Source organism: Oryctolagus cuniculus, chromosome 13, assembly GCF_051225735.1.
Source record: "Oryctolagus cuniculus isolate XC-2025 breed Fujian yellow rabbit chromosome 13, ASM5122573v1, whole genome shotgun sequence".
In the NCBI taxonomy this organism is placed as follows: domain Eukaryota; kingdom Metazoa; phylum Chordata; class Mammalia; order Lagomorpha; family Leporidae; genus Oryctolagus; species Oryctolagus cuniculus.
In genome coordinates this window covers 67,739,081-67,747,308 of record NC_142879.1, presented here as the reverse complement: position 1 = coordinate 67,747,308, position 8,228 = coordinate 67,739,081, and positions in this window count along the sequence as shown.

Below are 8,228 nucleotides of genomic sequence, written 5' to 3'. Positions count from 1 at the left end.
GTGCCTTGCAGCGCATGCTCTGCTCTGCTAGAACTGCCTGCAGGTGCTTACAAGCCCTACCAATCAGGCAAACCGAATCCGAGCCTTCTCATTGCTGTATTGTGGGGAGACTTATTGATGTTGATTCGTGCCTGTCTTCGGTGACCTGCAGCCGCCCACAGGTGCTTATCGTCTTACTAATCAGGCAGACCGAATCCAAGCTCTCTCATTGCCGTGTTGTGGGGAGGCCTTATTTTTCTCTATTTCTCTATCTCCGGGCATTCCTATTTCTCCTATTTTACTTCTATCTGCCAGCATTCCTATTTCTCTCATTTTACTTCTAAACTTCTGTTTCTCTTATCCCTGCGGCTTCCTGGCACCCGCCCTGAGGCTGCTTCTCGGCGCCTCACCCCACGGCCGCTTCCCGGCTCTGAGCCGCTTCCCGGCTTCGCGTGCTCTCCGCGGTCTCCGCGCCCTTTGCACCCGCACCACGGCCTTCGCGCCAGCCCCGCGTTCTCTCTATTAGCGCCCCGTGCGCTCTCCCCGTTCATGCCCCGCGCGCTTTCTGCGCGCAGCAGCTTCTGCGAGTCACACAGCCTAGCTCACGTTTCCACCACCGGTATTCAGTCTAAGTTCCCCGGGCTAACCTGGCGAATTCAACCTAGCTCACGTCTGCGCCTTTCGGTTTGGCTTCCCGTCTTTTGCTCCCTGGGCTAATCTGACGGATTCCAACCTGGCCCACGTCTCCGCCTCTGGTTCCAGATTTTCGCCCCTTGTTCCCCGGGCTGACTCGACGAATCCCAACATAGCTTACGTCTCCGCCTCAGCCTGCTCCCGCGGCTACATCCTCCCTAACATTTTTCTCTACCCAGTATGTTTCCTAATTTTTCTTCCAACAATATTCCCCTCTCATTTCTCCTGGCTTCTCCCCACAGTCTGTATCCAAGTCTGTTTGTTCTAGCTTTCACTTTCGCTTTCGACCTTAGAGATTTCTCCCAGCTTCCCCCCGTAGTCCGTATCCGAGTCTATGCCTAGGCTTTCGATAGCTTCTTCCGGCACCTTTTCCGTCCGGCTTTTCCCTAGGCTCTTTGCTAGTCTCTCCGGTATTTTCCCACTTCTTCCCGTTTCTTCCCTCCTAGGTTTCCTATCTGAGTCACGGCACCATTATGTCGCTCCCCCTCTTCATGGAGGAATGACACAGGACCCTGCGCTGTTCTTTTGTCTGCTCGGCCCTCCCCGGGTTTGCTGCTGGTTCTTCCCGGGTTGGCTACCGACCCTTCCACCTCCGTGGAAGGGCGGTTCCCCCTGCCACTTTCCCCACTTCCGCGGGGGAGCGGCACACCGCCGGCCGGCTCTCTCGGGGGCTGCACAGGTGTTCCTTCAGATAGATGTTCCTGGTGCATGTTGTCTCTCTCCTCCTTTATAGTCCTCTTCCACCAATCCCAACTCTGCTACCCACATGCCGAGTACGCTGCTCTCCTCCAATCAGGAGCAGGTCCTGCTGTTTATTGGTTGAACTGGAGGCAGCTGAGTAGAAGCTGTTTCCTCCTCTCCCAGCGCCATATTGTGGGAGAGCAGATGCATAGAATAAGTCTTAATTCCAGTAACTTAGTCTAGTTCGAGTTGCTCCCCACAGTTCATGTGTTGTAAATATTTTACAGAATTCATAGCATCCTTCAAATTTTTGCTAGATTTGTTGCTGTTTTTACTATCATCACTTGTCTGTAAATTAAATTAAATGTTGATTTTTCATGTCAGAAAAACCTGTAACAGCATTATTACTGGCTTCTATTACTGGATCAGAATCAACATTCCTTGCTGATAAAGACTTATAACACATTTGGTATAGGTATGTTTATCTGTGATAAACCCACCCACTTGGGAGACCCAGATTGAATTCTGGACTGGACTCTTGGCTTTGGTCTGGCCCAGCCTCAGCTGTTGTGGACATCTGGAGAGTGAACCTCTTAGCAGGTGGCATGTGTGTATGTGTGTGCATGTGTACATGGATGTCTGTCTCTCTTCCATTCAAACAAAAGTATGTATATAAATATATATATAAAAGAAAACTGCAAGGTTCACAGCTGCCAACCAGTGCAGCCCCAGCTCTCCATAAAGAGGAGCAGCTGGCACTGTGCAGCCCTGCCACGCTGTGCCTACTCAGTGCCAGTCAAACTCTTCAGTCCATGTGTACTTTGAGGTCCAGGAGTTGATATCAGTAACACACACCTGGGAGGCCCGATCAGGTTTGAGGAAACATTCCTGAGGGGGTGAGGGAGTGTATAGGATCTGATAAGATGCCACACAAGATGGAGAGAGAAGCCCTTCCAATCCAAAGCATCATGTAGCACACTACTTCAGTGTCTGGGATCATTTCAAAACCACATGGGACTCCCATTCTGAGACAGTACTGTCACTGTGGTGGCAAGTGTCATGAGGTGAATTGACCAGAACCTTTCAGGAATTACTGCCACCTCTTATACACACTGGCAAAGCCCCAGCAGAGGAAGAGTTCCATAAGGGGGTCTCCCAAGTACCTCTCTCATCCACAGTGTCACACGTGGTGGGCAGTACCCAGGGATTTGTGGCCAGTGCCAATCCCACAGCTGGCTGTCCTACAAGGTAGCCTGACTCTCCCCTGGACCTGTACTGGAGAAATGGCTCCAACTCAGAATACAGCTCTGCATGGCTCAGAGGGGACCAGCCTCAGACCTATCTCATGATTTACATCCGATGCTACCAACTTTCACTGATTCTCCTGTTCTACTTGGTGTGATAGGCAAGCCTTCCAACTTCAACGATTTCTACCAAATTCTTATTTAGAAAATTGTCAAAAGGAATACTAGAAAAAAGATTGAAGACAGAAGAGTGAAAATGTTAGCAGTTGGCTTTTTTTTCTGACCATTTACTTTGTTGCACTTTATACATTTTCTACAAAGTGTACACATTTTAAATTGTTTTTTTAAGTACCCACCACTACAAAATTAAAATGCACTAAATAAACCTTTTAGAAAGTTTAAAAAGGAAAGCTTGCACAGGCATGTAAATGCTAATTGGCAAATGCCTTGATCATTTCAGACTAGATGGGTCCACACCGCAGTCGCAAATGACTGCTGAGACTTAAGGATTTCAAACTGTGAAGGTCTATTTATTACACTACATGTCTGCTCTGCTCTGAATGTTTGTGTCTTCCAAGGTGACGGATTAGGAGGTGAGGCCTTTGAGAGGTACCACCAGCACTGTGGAGCAGCAGGTTAAGCCGCTGCCTGCAACGCCAGCATCCCATATGGGAGCTGTTTTGAGTCCCAAATGCTCCAGTTCCGATCCAGCTCCCCACAAATGCACCTGGGAAAGCAGCAGATGACTCAAGTGCTTGCTCTACTGCCACCCAAGTGGGAGCTCTGGATGAAGTTCCTGTCTCCTGGCTTTGACCTGGCCTTGCAGCCATCTGGGGAGTGATCCAGTGGATCAGAGATCTCTGTCTCTTTCTCCTCTCTGTGTAACTGTTAGGTATGAAGTCAGTTATGAGTTTACGTGTGTGTGACATAAAGGCCTAATGTGTCCAGCATATGCATCTGCATCTCAGTCATCCTGACAATGTTTCACGGGCAGCCCAGCCTTTGCATCCTGCCCTGCCCCCTTCTACCTGATAACCTGCCAGGTGGAGGTCCCCGCCCCTTCTGCCTGACAAATCTTCCACAATCTCCCAGGTGCAGCCCAGTATCTGCACTTCAAACACCCTGCTCCGGATCCCCATTCTCCAGGGGGTCTTGCTCACCCTTCCTCTGAACCCAGGTCAGCACCAGCTAGGCTTCCTCCTGTCTGATACCTTCAGGGGAAAACTCAGAAGTTTTTCTGTTTACATCCAAAAAGCCCTTTGTTCCAAGAGGAGCAGAGGTGGGGAAGCAAGACCCATCTCCGTAAAAACCCCCAGCCTCAACTGGACTGTGCGCTCAGCCCTCTGCCTCTGCTGAGCTGCCCACCTGGTCTGGCCAGGCGTATTCTCTCCACTCAACCATGTAACCCCCACCCCACCCCCACTCTCTCCCCATCCATCCTTACGGATGTCCCTTCCCTAATAAACCTTGCTATTTTACCTCCCACTACTCTCTGTCTCACTCCTGAATTTTTTCTTGCATGAAGACAAGAACCCTGCAATTTCTCCGGTAACATAACCACACCTCAAATAAACAATTTTTAAAAGATTTATTTATTTATTTATTTATTTAAAAGGCACAGTTGAGAGAGAGAGGGAGAAAGATGGAGGGAGAAAAGGAAAGATTTTCCATCCACTGGTTCAATCCCCAAATGGCCACAACAGCCAGGAATATACCATGCCAAAGCCAGGAACCAAGAGCTTCTTCAGGTGAGTGCAGGGGCCCAAGGTCGTCAGCCATCTTCTACTGCTTTTCTTTTCTTTTCTTTTCTTTTTTTTTTTTTTTTTTTTTTTTTTTGACAAGCAGAATGGACAGTGAGAGAGAGAGGGAGAGGGAGAGGGAGAGAGAGAGAGAGAGAGAGAGAAAGGTCTTCCTTTTGCCTTGGTTCAACCTCCAGTGGCCACCACGGCCAGCGTGCTGCGCTGATCTGAAGGCAGGAGCCAGGTGCATCTCCTGGTCTCCCATAGGGTGCAGGGCCCAAGCACTTGGGCCATCCTCCACTGCACTCCCTGGCCACAGCAGAGAGCTGGCCTGGAAGAGGGGCAACCGGGACAGAATCTGGTGCCCTGACCCGGACTAGAACCCGGTGTGCCGGCGCCGCAAGGCGGAGGATTAGCCTAGTGAGCCGCGGTGCTGGCCTCTTCTACTGCTTTTCATGCACATTAACAGGGAGCAGGATCAGAAGTGGAGCAGCCAGGACTTGAACAGGCACCCACATGGGATGCTGGCACTATAGGCGGCGACTTTACCCACCATGCCACAGCGCTGGTCCCAATAAATCTTTAACAACAACCAAATGAGCCAAGTGCCCTCAAGGAAGAGATCTAGCTCACCCCTTCTATCATGAAGTCAGAACACAATGAGGGGGATCATCTATGAACCAGAAAGCAGAAACTCCTGAGGTCTTAATTACACCCTCCAAAACTGTGATGAATAACTATCTGTTGTCAGCAGTCACCCAGTCTATGGTGTTTTCTTACAGCAGTCTAAAGGGATGAAGACAGTAATGCCCTTGGCATGTTAGCTGAGGATGCAGCCTAATGGAGCAGCTCTCTCTGGAACATGCTGCTCTCCTGGGAGTGTGGTGAAACCTGCCTAAGGTCTCAGAGCTGCTGTCCACCGTCACTGTACAGGGTCGATGTTGGTCAAAGTCGCACGACCAGTGCTATGCTTAACAGGGCAGAAAAAGATGATCCAGTGTCAGCTTTCTAAAGTGTATTCAAAGAACACAAAGCCCTGTACAGAGGCCCAGCTCGGGAAGATGCTGGCTCACAAAGCAGCAGGTGCAAGGCAACTAACTTGAGTGCCCACCGCAAAAGGGAACCACGAGGAGACTGCCTCCAACAAAGAGCACTCAGCCGCCACCCCTCCCGGCAAGTGCTGCTGTGGGGCCTTCTGGGGGAGCTGAGAGGACCTCTGCACCTGGCCAGACAGCCCCAGGTCCACACCTGCTTCTGTCACTCATTGTACACTGTAGAGAAACAACTTTGTAAGCCTAAATTTCCCCATTTGTAAAAGAGCAATAGTAACGCCCTCCTCCCCAGAGTCTTGTTTTAATGCTTTTACAATGCAAAGCACAGGGCTGGTGCTGTGGCATAGTAGGCTATGCCTCTGCCTGCAGCACTGGCTTCCCATAGGGGCGGCGTCGCTGTCCAACTTCCAATCCAGCTCTCTGCTGTGGCCTGGGAAAGCAGTGGAAGATGGGCCAAGTGCTTGGGCTCCTGAACCCCCATGGGAGACCCAGAAATTTCAGGCTCTTGGCTTTGGATCAGCTCAGCTCTGTCCATTGCAGTCATCTGGGGAGTGAACCAGAAGATGGAAGACCTCTCTCTCTGTCATTCCTCCTCTCTGTCATTCCTTCTCTCTGTCTGTAACTCTACCTCTCAAGTAAATAAGTAAAAATCTTTTTTTAAAAAAATTCACTTTAAAAAAATGTAAAGCGTGTATACTTGGAGCTCAATAAATATCTATTTCCTGCCTCTCCTCTTGCCTTAAAGAAATTAATCACTAGACAGAAACGCCAAGGAAGGTGCAGTTCCTGCTCTAGAGGCATTCATGGGTGGTGAGGGAGACAGTGAATGGCTCCTCACAGTAACCTCCAGTAAAGGCTGCACAAAGAAACGGAGCAGAGAGAGCCGCAGAAGGCCTAGTGCCTAGAGGCATTGGCTGATGAGGTCTTAGGTGTTAAACAAGCTCGGGTCTAGCAGTGTGTGAGGGAATCAAGATCACAACATCTTAAACCAGGTAAAAGCTGCCTTGCCTCCCTGGAACAGAGTACATTTCCACAATCATTGTGGACCATTCCATTTTGTGACTTCACCATCTGCATGGTCTTCCTGGTCCTTGGCTCCTTGAGCTCCAGCTAGCATCCTCATATTCTGGATAGCAAAAAATAAAAAATAAAAATGACAAGAATGGCATGTCCTACTCTTTCCATCCTACTAGCCAGAACATAGTCCCAGGCCTGACCCAGAGTAGTCTGAAGGATTTGAAAGGAGCAGTTCTTGGACAGCTTTCCATATGTCCCGGGCTCAAGGGAGAAGACTAAGTGGGAGATGCAGTGTTGAGCTTCACCAACACACCGGTGCCAGCTCTGGGCATGGCTGGACTGCCAAGGAGAGTGTGGACACTGAGGCCGCCAGGACAGGCAGAGGAGGTGAAGTCCATGATGAAAGAGGGAGCAGATGGAGGCAGAGCGTTCAGGAGAAAATCTGCGGGCAACAGTACCTAGTGTTAAAAGTGAGGCTGTTTGGAAGTGACATCATGGGAAATGGCAGATGAGGGAGCTCCAAGAATACATCTCACCACTGAAACAACCAGAAACTGGCAAAAACAAACAGAATCGGCTTTTTTTTTGGGGGGGGGTGTTTGAATCAAACAAAAATTTATGGGAACCAGAGAAAAACTTCAAGAAGAAACAAGCTGCTGAATTTCAGTTAAGTCTTGCAGCATCTTTGCTTCCTCACCTGTGTGAGAGGCCAGAGCCACGCCATGACAGGCTTCTCACAAGACAAAAAAACTGACTAGGCCCAGGATACACCTGGTATGAGAAGATGAAACCTGACACTGGGCAGGCCTTGGTCCTGTTCGAAGGACCAGGTGGAGGCAACCAATAAGGTGGGCCGTCCTTGGTCCTACAGGGCCAGGGGAAAGAAGGAATGTCGACGTTAATACTTGTTTGCCTGGGAACTATAAAAACCCCGAGAACAAAGAGAAGGGGGTCTTGGTCTCCCAGCACTGCGTTGCACAGGAGGCTGGGGCCCCAGCATGCTGGACCTACAAATAAAGTCCCTTTGTTCTTTGCATTACGGTGAGTCTCGCTGGTTCTTTCTATCCGGGCAATCTGGAACACAACACCTACTGTCTCCCCTCCCCAGGCCAGTGGCAGCCTAGGAAGTGACAGCATTCCTGGGTGGCTTGCGGATACCAAGCTAAGCAACATGGACCTTGTTCTCAAATAATTGTGGCTGTGTATTTTCACCTGCCTGGCAGTTTCATGGTGTCATCTGCTAAAAACATTTAAAGACAAATTCACCCATAGTGTCTGCATAATGGAGAGCAGCTGGACCAATCAGCAGATGGGCATTTGACAAGGAGGAGGCTGGGGAGAAAGACATTTGGAAGAATAAGGGCTTTGCAGGTCATTAAAGAAGGAGGAACCTTTCTCTGAAGGGAGGAGAGAACTTCCACTTTGACTATGACCTTGTCTAAATATGATCAGAGTCGGTGAACTCAAAAGGCTTCCATAGCCTTGGCAACTCATGACAAGAGCCTAGGGTGATTACTGATCGTGATGGCCTGCAGCACAAAGAACCGGGTTTCCTGAAACAGAGAGTGGGAATGCGGGGACGAGGACGCAAAGAATGGAGCCAAGACAAACCCTGATCAAGGCTCATTCATTCAACAAATCCAATAGTATTTAAACATGACCAGTTGTATACAAGAAGGCACACAAAAGATTTACATATCCAAAAGACTTTTGGGGTTACAAAGAGTTCCCGATAAGGTTCTTAACAGATCACAAAATGTTATAAATCATTGATTACAAGGGTATAATAAAACACCTAGGTGATAAATGCAGGTTTCAGGTGT